The sequence below is a fragment of the Triticum urartu genome, chromosome 1 (genome assembly GCF_003073215.2).
Source record: "Triticum urartu cultivar G1812 chromosome 1, Tu2.1, whole genome shotgun sequence".
Taxonomy (NCBI): Eukaryota; Viridiplantae; Streptophyta; class Magnoliopsida; order Poales; family Poaceae; genus Triticum; species Triticum urartu.
Genome location: NC_053022.1, coordinates 138,147,270 through 138,156,784, shown reverse-complemented (window position 1 = coordinate 138,156,784; position 9,515 = coordinate 138,147,270).

The window sequence follows — 9,515 nt, the reverse complement described above, 5'->3', positions numbered from 1 at the left end:
AAGTTGCTATCTATGATGATTATTGTGATGACTTGTATGATATAAAGAATAATGATATCCATGAAACTTGTCATCATGATTTTAGTTTTTAATTGGATTATGCCTCACATGATAATTATTTTGTTGAGTTTACTCCCACTATTATTCATGAGAAGAATTTTGCTTGTGTGGAGAGTAATAAAATTTCTATGCTTGTAGATCATGAAAAGAATGCTTTAGGTGCTGGTTATATTGTTGAATTCATTCATGATGCTACTGAAAATTATTATGAGGTAGGAATATATACTTGTAGGAATTGCAATAATATCAAGTTTCCTCCCTATGTGCTTAAAGTTTCAAAGTTATGCTTGTTTTGCCTTCCTATGCTAGTTGATTATCGTCCCCATTAATTTTTTGCTCAAAAAATCCCTATGCATAGGAAGTGGGTTATACTTAAATGTGCTAGTCATATTCTTCATGATGCTCTCTTTATGTTTCAATTCTTATCTTTTATGTGAGCATCATTGAAATGATCATGCCTAGCTAGGGGCGTCAAATGATAGCGCTTGTTGGGAGGCAACCCAAATTTATTTTTGTTCCTGTTTAGTAATAAATAATTTATCTAGCCTCTGTTATGATTGATTTTTATGTTTTAATTAGTGTTTGTGCCAAGTAGAACCATTGGGAAGACTTGGGAAAAGTCTTGTTGATCTTGCTGTAAAAAACAGAAACTTTAGCGCTCACGAGAATTGCTGCCATTTTTTATTGGAGAGTGCTATTTAGTTAATTATTTTTGCACATGATTAACAGATAAATTACTCACGTCCAGAAATTTATTTTATAATTTTTGGGGTCCTATAAGTTTGCGTTAGTTACAGATTACTACAGACTGTTCTGTTTTTGACAGATTCTGTTTTTCGTGTGTTGTTTGCTTATTTTAATGAATCTGTGGCTAGTAAAAGAGTTTATAAACCATAGAGAAGTTGGAATACAGTAGGTTTAACACCAATATAAATAAATAATGAGTTCATTACAGTACCTTGAAGTGGTGTTTTGTGTTCTTTCGCTAACGGAGCTTACGTGTTTTCTGTTAAGTTTTGTGTTGTGAAGTTTTCAAGTTTTGGGTAAAGATTCGATGGATTATGGAACAAGGAGTGGAAAGAGCCTAAGCTTGGGGATTCCCAAGGCACCCCAAGGAAATATTCAAGGACAACCAAGAGCCTAAGCTTGGGGATGCCCCGGAAGGCATCCCCTCTTTCGTCTTCGTTCATCGGTAACTTTACTTGGAGCTATATTTTTATTCGCCACATGATATGTGTTTTGCTTGGAGCGTCATTTTATTTTCTTTTGTTTTGCTTGATGTTTGAATAAAATACCAAGATCTGAAATTCTTAAATGTTAGAGAGTCTTCATATAGTTGCATAATTATGCGACTACTCATTGATCTTCACTTATATCTTTCACAGTAGTTTGTTGTTGCTCTAGTGCTTCACTTATATCTTTTTAGAGAACGGTGGTGGTTTTATTCTGTAGAAATAATTGAACTCTCATGCTTCACTTATATTATTTTGAGATTCCTAAACAGCATGGTAATTTGCTTTGGTTATGAATTTAGTCCTAATATGATGGGCATCCAAGAGGGATATAATAAAAACTTTCATATAAAGTGCATTGAATACTATGAGAAGTTTGATACTTGATGATTGTTTTGAGATATGAGGATGGTAATATTAGAGTCATGCTAGTGAGTAGTTGTGAATTTGAGAGATACTTGTGTTAAAGTTTGTGATTCCCGTAGCATGCACGTATGGTGAACCGTTATGTGATGAAGTCGGAGCATGATTTATTTATTGATTGTCTTCCTTATGAGTGGCGGTCGGGGACGAGCGATGGTCTTTTCCTACCAATCTATCCCCCTAGGAGCATGCGCCTAGTACTTTGTTTCGATAACTAATAGATTTTTGCAATAAGTATGTGAGTTCTTTATGACTAATGTTGAGTCCATGGATTATACGCACTCTCACCCTTCCACCATTGCTAGCCTCTCTAGTACCATGCAACTTTCGCCGGTACCACAAACCCACCATATATCTTCCTCAAAACAACCACCATTCCTACCTATTATGGCATTTCCATAGCCATTCTGAGATATATTGCCATGCAACTTTCCACCGTTCCGTTATTATGACATGCTTCATCATTGTCATATTGCTTTGCATGATCATGTAGTTGACATCGTATTTGTGGCAAAGCCACCATTCATAATTCTTCCATACATGTCAATCTTGAGTCATTGCACATCCCAGTACACCGCCGGAGGCATTCATATAGAGTCATATTTTGTTCTAAGTATCGAGTTGTAATTCTTGAGTTGTAAGCAAATAAAAGTGTGATGATCATCATTATTAGAGCATTGTCCCAGTGAGGAAAGGATGATGGAGACTATGATTCCCCCATAAGTAGTGATGAGACTCCGGATGAAAAAATAAAAAAAGAGGCCATAAAAAAAGAGAAAAGGTCCAAATAAAAAAAATAAAAAATAAAAAAATGAGAGAAAAAGAGAGAAGGGGCAATGCTACTATCCTTTTACCACACTTGTGCTTCAAAGTACCACCATGATCTTCATGATAGAGAGTCTCCTATGTTGTCACTTTCATATACTAGTGGGAATCTTTCATTATAGAACTTGGCTTGTATATTCCAATGATGTGCTTCCTCAAAATGCCCTAGGTCTTCATGAGCAAGCGAGTTGGATGCACACCCACTAGTTTCTTTTGTTGAGCTCTCATACATTTATAGCTCCAGTGCATCCGTTGCATGGCAATCCCTACTCACTCACATTGATATCTATTGATGGGAATCTCCATAGCCCGTTGATACGCCTAGTTGATGTCAGACTATCTTCTCATTTTTGTCTTCTCCACAACCACCATTCTATTCCACCTATAGTGCTATATCCATGGCTCACGCTCATGTATTGCGTGAATATTGAAAAAGTTTGAGAACATCAAAAGTATGAAACAATTGCTTGGCTTGTCATCGGGGTTGTGCATGATTTAAATATTTTGTGTGGTGAAGATAGAGCATAGCCAGACTATATGATTTTGTAGGGATAGCTTTCTTTGGCCATGTTATTTTGAGAAGACATGATTACTTGGTTAGTTTTCTTGAAGTATTATTATTTTTATGTCAATATTAAACTTTTGTCTTGAATCTTATGGATCTGAATATTCTTGCCACAATAAAGAGAACTACATGGATAAATATGTTAGGTAGCATTCCACATAAATAAATCTGTTTTTATCATTTATCTACTCGAGGATGAGCAGGAATTAAGCTTGGGGATGTTGATACGTCTCCAACGTATCTATAATTTTTGATTGTTCCATGCTATTATATTATCAACCTTGGATGTTTTATATGCATTTATATGCTATTTGATATGATTTTTGGGACTAACCTATTAACCTAGAGCCCAGTGCCACTTTCTGTTTTTTCCTTGTTTTAGAGTATCACAGAAAAGGAAAATCAAAGGGAGTTCAATTGACCTAAAACTTCACGGAACTTATTTTTGGACCAGAAGAAGACCACGGAGTATCGGAGTTGGAGCAGAAGAGTCCCGGGCTGCCCATGAGGGTGGGGGGCGCGCCCCCTGCCTCGTGGACAGCCTGGAGGTCCACCGACGTACTTTTTCCTCCCATATATACCCATATACCCTAAAAACTTCGGGGAGCACAATAGATCGGGAGTTCTGCCGCCAGAAGCCTCCGTAGCCACCAAAAACCAATCTAGACCCATTCCGGCACCCTGTTGGAGGGGGAATCCCTCTCCGGTGGCCATATTCATCATCCCGGTGCTCTCCATGACGAGGAGGGAGTAGTTCTCCCTCGGACTCATGGTATGTACCAGTAGCTATGTGTTTGATCTCTCTCTCTCTCTCTCGTGTTCTTGAGGTGGTACGATCTTGATGTATCGCGAGCTTTGCTATTATAGTTGGATCTTATGATGTTTCTCCCCCTATACTCTCTTGTAATGGATTGAGTTTTCCCTTTGAAGTTATCTTATCGGATTGAGTCTTTAAGGATTGGAGAACACTTGATGTTTGTCTTGCGTGGGATAACCGTGGTGACAATGGGTTATTCTATTGATTCACTTGATGTAGTTTTTGGTGATCAACTTGCGGGTTCCGCCCATGAACCTATGCATAGGGGTGTGCACATTTTTTCGTCTTGACTCTCCGTTAGAAACTTTGGGGCACTCTTTGAAGTACTTTGTGTTGGTTTGAATAGATGAATCTGAGATTGTGTGATGCATATCGTATAATCATACCCGCGGATACTTGAGGTGACATTGGAGTATCTAGGTGACATTAGGGTCTTGATTGATTTGTGTCTTAAGGTGTTATTCTAGTATGAACTCTAGGATAGATTGAACGGAAAGAATAGCTTCATGTTATTTTACTACGGACTCTTGAATAGATCGATCAGAAATAATAACTTTGAGGTGGTTTCGTACCCTACCATAATCTCTTCGTTTGTTCTCCGCTATTAGTGACTTTGGAGTGACTCTTTGTTGCATGTTGAGGGATAGTTATGTGATCCAATTATGTTATTATTGTTTAGAGAACTTGCACTAGTGAAAGTATGAACCCTAGGCCTTGTTTCCTAGCATTGCAATACCATTTGTGCTCACTTTTATCATTAGTTACCTTGCTGTTTTTATATTTTCATATTACAAAAGCATATATGTACCATCCATATTTCACTTGTATCACCATATCTTCGCCGAACTAGTGCACCTATACAATTTACCATTGTATTGGGTGTGTTGGGGACACAAGAGACTCTCTGTTATTTGGTTGCAGGGTTGTTTGACAGAGACCATCTTCATCCTACGCCTCCCGGATTGATAAACCTGAGGTCATCCACTTGAGGGAAATTTGCTACTTTCCTACAAACCTCTGCACTTGGAGGCCCAACAACGTCTACAAGAAGAAGGTTGTGTAGTAGACATCAGGTAGCGAGGGCTAGGCTCGCCACACCTGAGTCTGACTCCTCAGATTCCTCCTCTTCCTCCTCTTCCTCAGATTCAGCCTCAGAGTTCATTTCCTTGCCAATGAATGCCTGAGCCTTCTTGGAGCTGCTCTTCTTGTGAGATGAGGACCTTGAAGGTTTTGATGAAGAGGACTTTGAATATTTCTTCTTCTTTGAATCATTAGAACTGTAATCCTTGTACTTCTTCTTCTTTGATTCCTTTTCCCACTGAGGACAATCTTGAATGTAGTGTCCGGGTTTCTTGCATTTGTGACAGAGTCTCTTCTTGTAATCATGGGATGAGGAATCTGATCTCAAGCCACCACTTCTTGAGGATTTTCCAAAGCGACCACGTATCGAGAACTTCTGGAATTTCCTCACGAGCATTGCTAGCTCCTGGCTGAGTTCTTCAGGGTCACCAAGGCTACTACCAGAATATTCACCTTCAGATTCAGACACTGCCTTGGCCTTCAGAGCCCGTGATCTGCCATAACTTGGTCCATAGAGATCTCTCTTCTCATTAAGCTGGAACTCATGAGTGTTTAGTCTCTCGAGGATATCAGCGGGATCAAGTGACTTATAGTCTCCACGTTCTTGTATCATCAATGCTAAGGTATCAAATGAGGAATCAAGCAATCTCAGCAATTTCTTCACCACCTCATGATCGGTGATATCAGTGGCACCAAGTGCTTGAAGCTCATTTGAGATGTCAGTGAGGCGATCGAAGGTTTGCTGAACATTTTCATTGTTGAGTCTTTTGAAGCGGTTGAAGAGATTGCGAAGAACGTCAACTCAAGAGTCACGCTGTGTTGAGACTCCCTCATTGTCCTTGGACAGCCTGTCCCAGATAAGCTTTGTTGTCTCCAAAGCACTCACTCTGCCATACTGCCCTTTGCTCAGATGGCCACATATGATGTTTTTCGCTTGAGAGTCGAGTTGCTTGAATCTCTTCACATCAGTAGCGTTGATGGTGGGAGTGATAGAGGGAACACCATTCTCCACAACGTACCAGAGATCATTATCAATTGCCTCAAGATGCATGCGCATCTTGTTCTTCCAGTAGGGGTACTCCTTCCCATCGAAGGTAGGACACCTAGCAGACACCTTGATCATACCTGCGATCGACATAACAAAACTCCAGGCGGTTAAACCAAAATCACATAGAACAAGGGAGTACCTCGCTCTGATACCAATTGAAAGTGCGTTATATCGACTAGAGGGGGTGAATAGGCGATTTTTATGAATTCTTCACTGAGGAATTTGCGGGTGAGGAAATTCCTGAGTGAAGAACTACCTGTAGTGGAATAAGTACTCAGAAGTAAACATAACAGAACATGAGCATGGTCTTCATGATGAAATGAAAACAAGCACATAGTACAGAAAGCGTAAACACAGGATAAACAGAATGAAGACAAACAGACTGAAGAAATTGAGCTGAGGAAATAGAGAAAGTCGTCATTCAAAGTCTTCAAGCAGATATGAACAAGCACACAACACAGAAATGAGGAAATGGAAGGGTTGAGGAAATGGAACCAGTTAGCTCGGTGAAGACAATGATTTGGTAGACCAGTTCCAACTGCTGTGATAGTTGTACGTCTGGTTAGGGAGGCTAGGTATTTAAACCTGAGGACACACAGTCCCGGACACCCAGTCCTGAACACGCAGCTCAGGACACTTAGTCCTCACCGTATTCCCCTTGAGCTAAGGTCACACAGACCTCGCCCAATCACTCGTGGTAAGTCTTCAGGTGACTTCCAAACCTTCACAGACTCGGTCACTCGGCGATCCACAACTTCCTCTTGGATGCTCTAGACCATGACGCCTAACCATCTGGAAGATGCACAATCTTCAAAGGTAACAAGCGTCGGATCCACGCAGGATCAATCTCTTCAATGATGCTCAATCACTTTGGGTTTGAAGGTGTTTGGGTTTGGGTTTTCCTCACTCGATGATTTTCACTCAAAGTCCTCGGAGGACGGGATGCTCTCGAATGACAAGTGTTAGTTTCTCTCGGAGCAGCCAACCAAGTAGTGGTTGTAGGAGGGCGGCTATTTATAGCCTAGGGAGCAGCCCGACATGATAATACATAAATGCCCTTCAATGATATGACTGTTAGGTGGGTAGATATTTTGGGACAGCTGGCGCATAGCACAGCAACGGTCAGAATTTTGAGTATCAGATTCCTCAGGGCTATCATATTCCTCACTGAATAGGCAATCTGCACTGGCGAATTCCTAACTCCTCAGTCATAACAAATTCCTCAGAGACCATAAGAACTTCGTCTCTGTCACTGAAGAAATTTGACTGAACTGTATGAGATTTCCAATGGCTTCACTCGAAGGGATTGGTGGATGTAGGATTTGAGTTGAGCATCACTTGGAAATTTTTCCTTAGTATTTCCTCGACCCCCTTTAATAGTACGATGTTTCCTCTGACTCAAGAAAGAGAAAATGAAACTATGAAAACAAAAGTCTTCACGCTTCATGTTCCTCGAATGAATACTAAGTCTTCAGGATCACACCAATTTCTTCACTTTTAAAGTCTTCAGGAAGTCTTCAGAAATCCAAAGTCTTCAGTCGAAGAACTTCATTTTTAGGTGTCGACTTTCTCTGTAAATATTAAACTCCTCATAGACTTATAGACCTGTGTACACTCACAAACGCATCAGTCCCTTAACCTATAAGTCTTCAATACACCAAAATAACTAAGGGCCACTAGATGCACTTACAGTTAGTATTAAATAAACTTATATATTCCTCAATGGCACGTATGGAATATAAAACGATTGTCGTGGGGAAAATGGAAAAATCCGCTCCACTATATACAACGGAGCCTGCCTACCAGGGTTTGTCTGTCGTCACACCATCTCACACATGGCGGCGGTGGCCTCTCTCTCTCACCGTTGGTCAGTGATCCGATCGCATCCCATCCGCCAGCGAAAAGGGACGATGTGCATCGTTTCTCTATTCGACGGCGTTGAGGCAGCACTTCCCGATCTACGGTACCCGCCGTTCTCTCTGACCAAGCTCCGGTGCGGCAGGGCCTTCGCCACTTGCTTGCTGCCGTAGTATCGGCAGATCCCGGCCGCCGGCGCCCTCCTAGTTTCAGCCCGACGACCATTAGGTACAACTTCCTCTGGCCTTGCTCCACTGCCCATCTTCCCATGTTTTTGCATGTGGAAAATCCTGCATGTGGATCTTATTTAGTTGTTTGCTTAAAACGTATCTCGGCCGGCGTACTTTCCATCTTGCAATCTCGTCCTCAAACCATTTTGATAAACCACCATGCTGCTATCTTTCCCTTATTACATGGAATATGCTTCTTTTTTGTCGGCGTATGTGTCTTCAACTCATGTTATTGGGCAGTAATTGTTTCCTTTCTACCTCATTCTGCAAACAGGGCTGTCTATTTCACCTCGTTGCTATTGCGACCTTTTGGTGAACTGCACAAATCACTTTTTTCTTAAGAGTGTTTTGTGCAGTTCCGCCAAAATGTCACATGGGAAACGTTTTTACATTTCTGTGGGACTACAGAAAGGGAGATTGGTTTTGCTATCCTCCTCATCCAAATTCGTGCCTAATCTTCTCCAACAAGTAGTTAGTCCTAAAGAGAGATCACAAAGGTGATCGGCTTCTATTTGTGTGTGTTATGTTTCATCATCTAGTTCCACTATTATTGTAATCACACTGACTGGATATGTTTGCAAACAGGGATGGTCAGCTCGATTTTAGTGGAGCTGCACAAAATGATTGGATTGTGATGTCCTCCATACACCTCTTTTTTGGCTACAGAGCTAGGTGAAACTAGATGCCAACCAATGAACACTGTGCCCAGGAAATGGAGCCATGACTACGAACAGCATCGATCAATTATATATTTTTCTTTATTTGTACACCTTCTCACAACTTTGTCTTTAGTTGTGATGTGAATATTGGCGCTGATCTGCGAACCATTGAGATGCATTAGCAGCCATGGTAGTTTCATTTGTATTTGATGGAATGTTGTAACGAGATAATCTTGAGGCAAGAGGACACATGAATCCTAAGTTCAAACCTTTTTTCCCGCGGGAACCAAAGTTGAAACCTTCATAGCATCATAGTGCAATTTCATTAAAATTATGCATACATATAAACAAATCCTAAAGGATTGATAGCAATGCCAGAAACAACTCAACTTTGTGTTGCCAACATGTGGGACATCCTTCATTCGGCTCCACCTGCGATGCAGCAATATTGAGTGCACAACTGCAGGGAAAGGTCATTGCCCCACAGTAGTAATGACTAGTGAGAAGTCAAATCACAGAGCCCCACCTTCACCATAGTAAGTTGCTTGGACGAAGCAACCATCATTTCTCTGTTCGTTGAATCTGCTGGTACTCCCCATATTCCCAGAGTAGTAAGTTGCTCGAGCAAAGCAACCATCACTTCAACTTTCCCACAGTAAGTACCAGTACCTCATTTTTTTACTCTAGAAACAACCACACGTGAATATTGGATGGTAGAA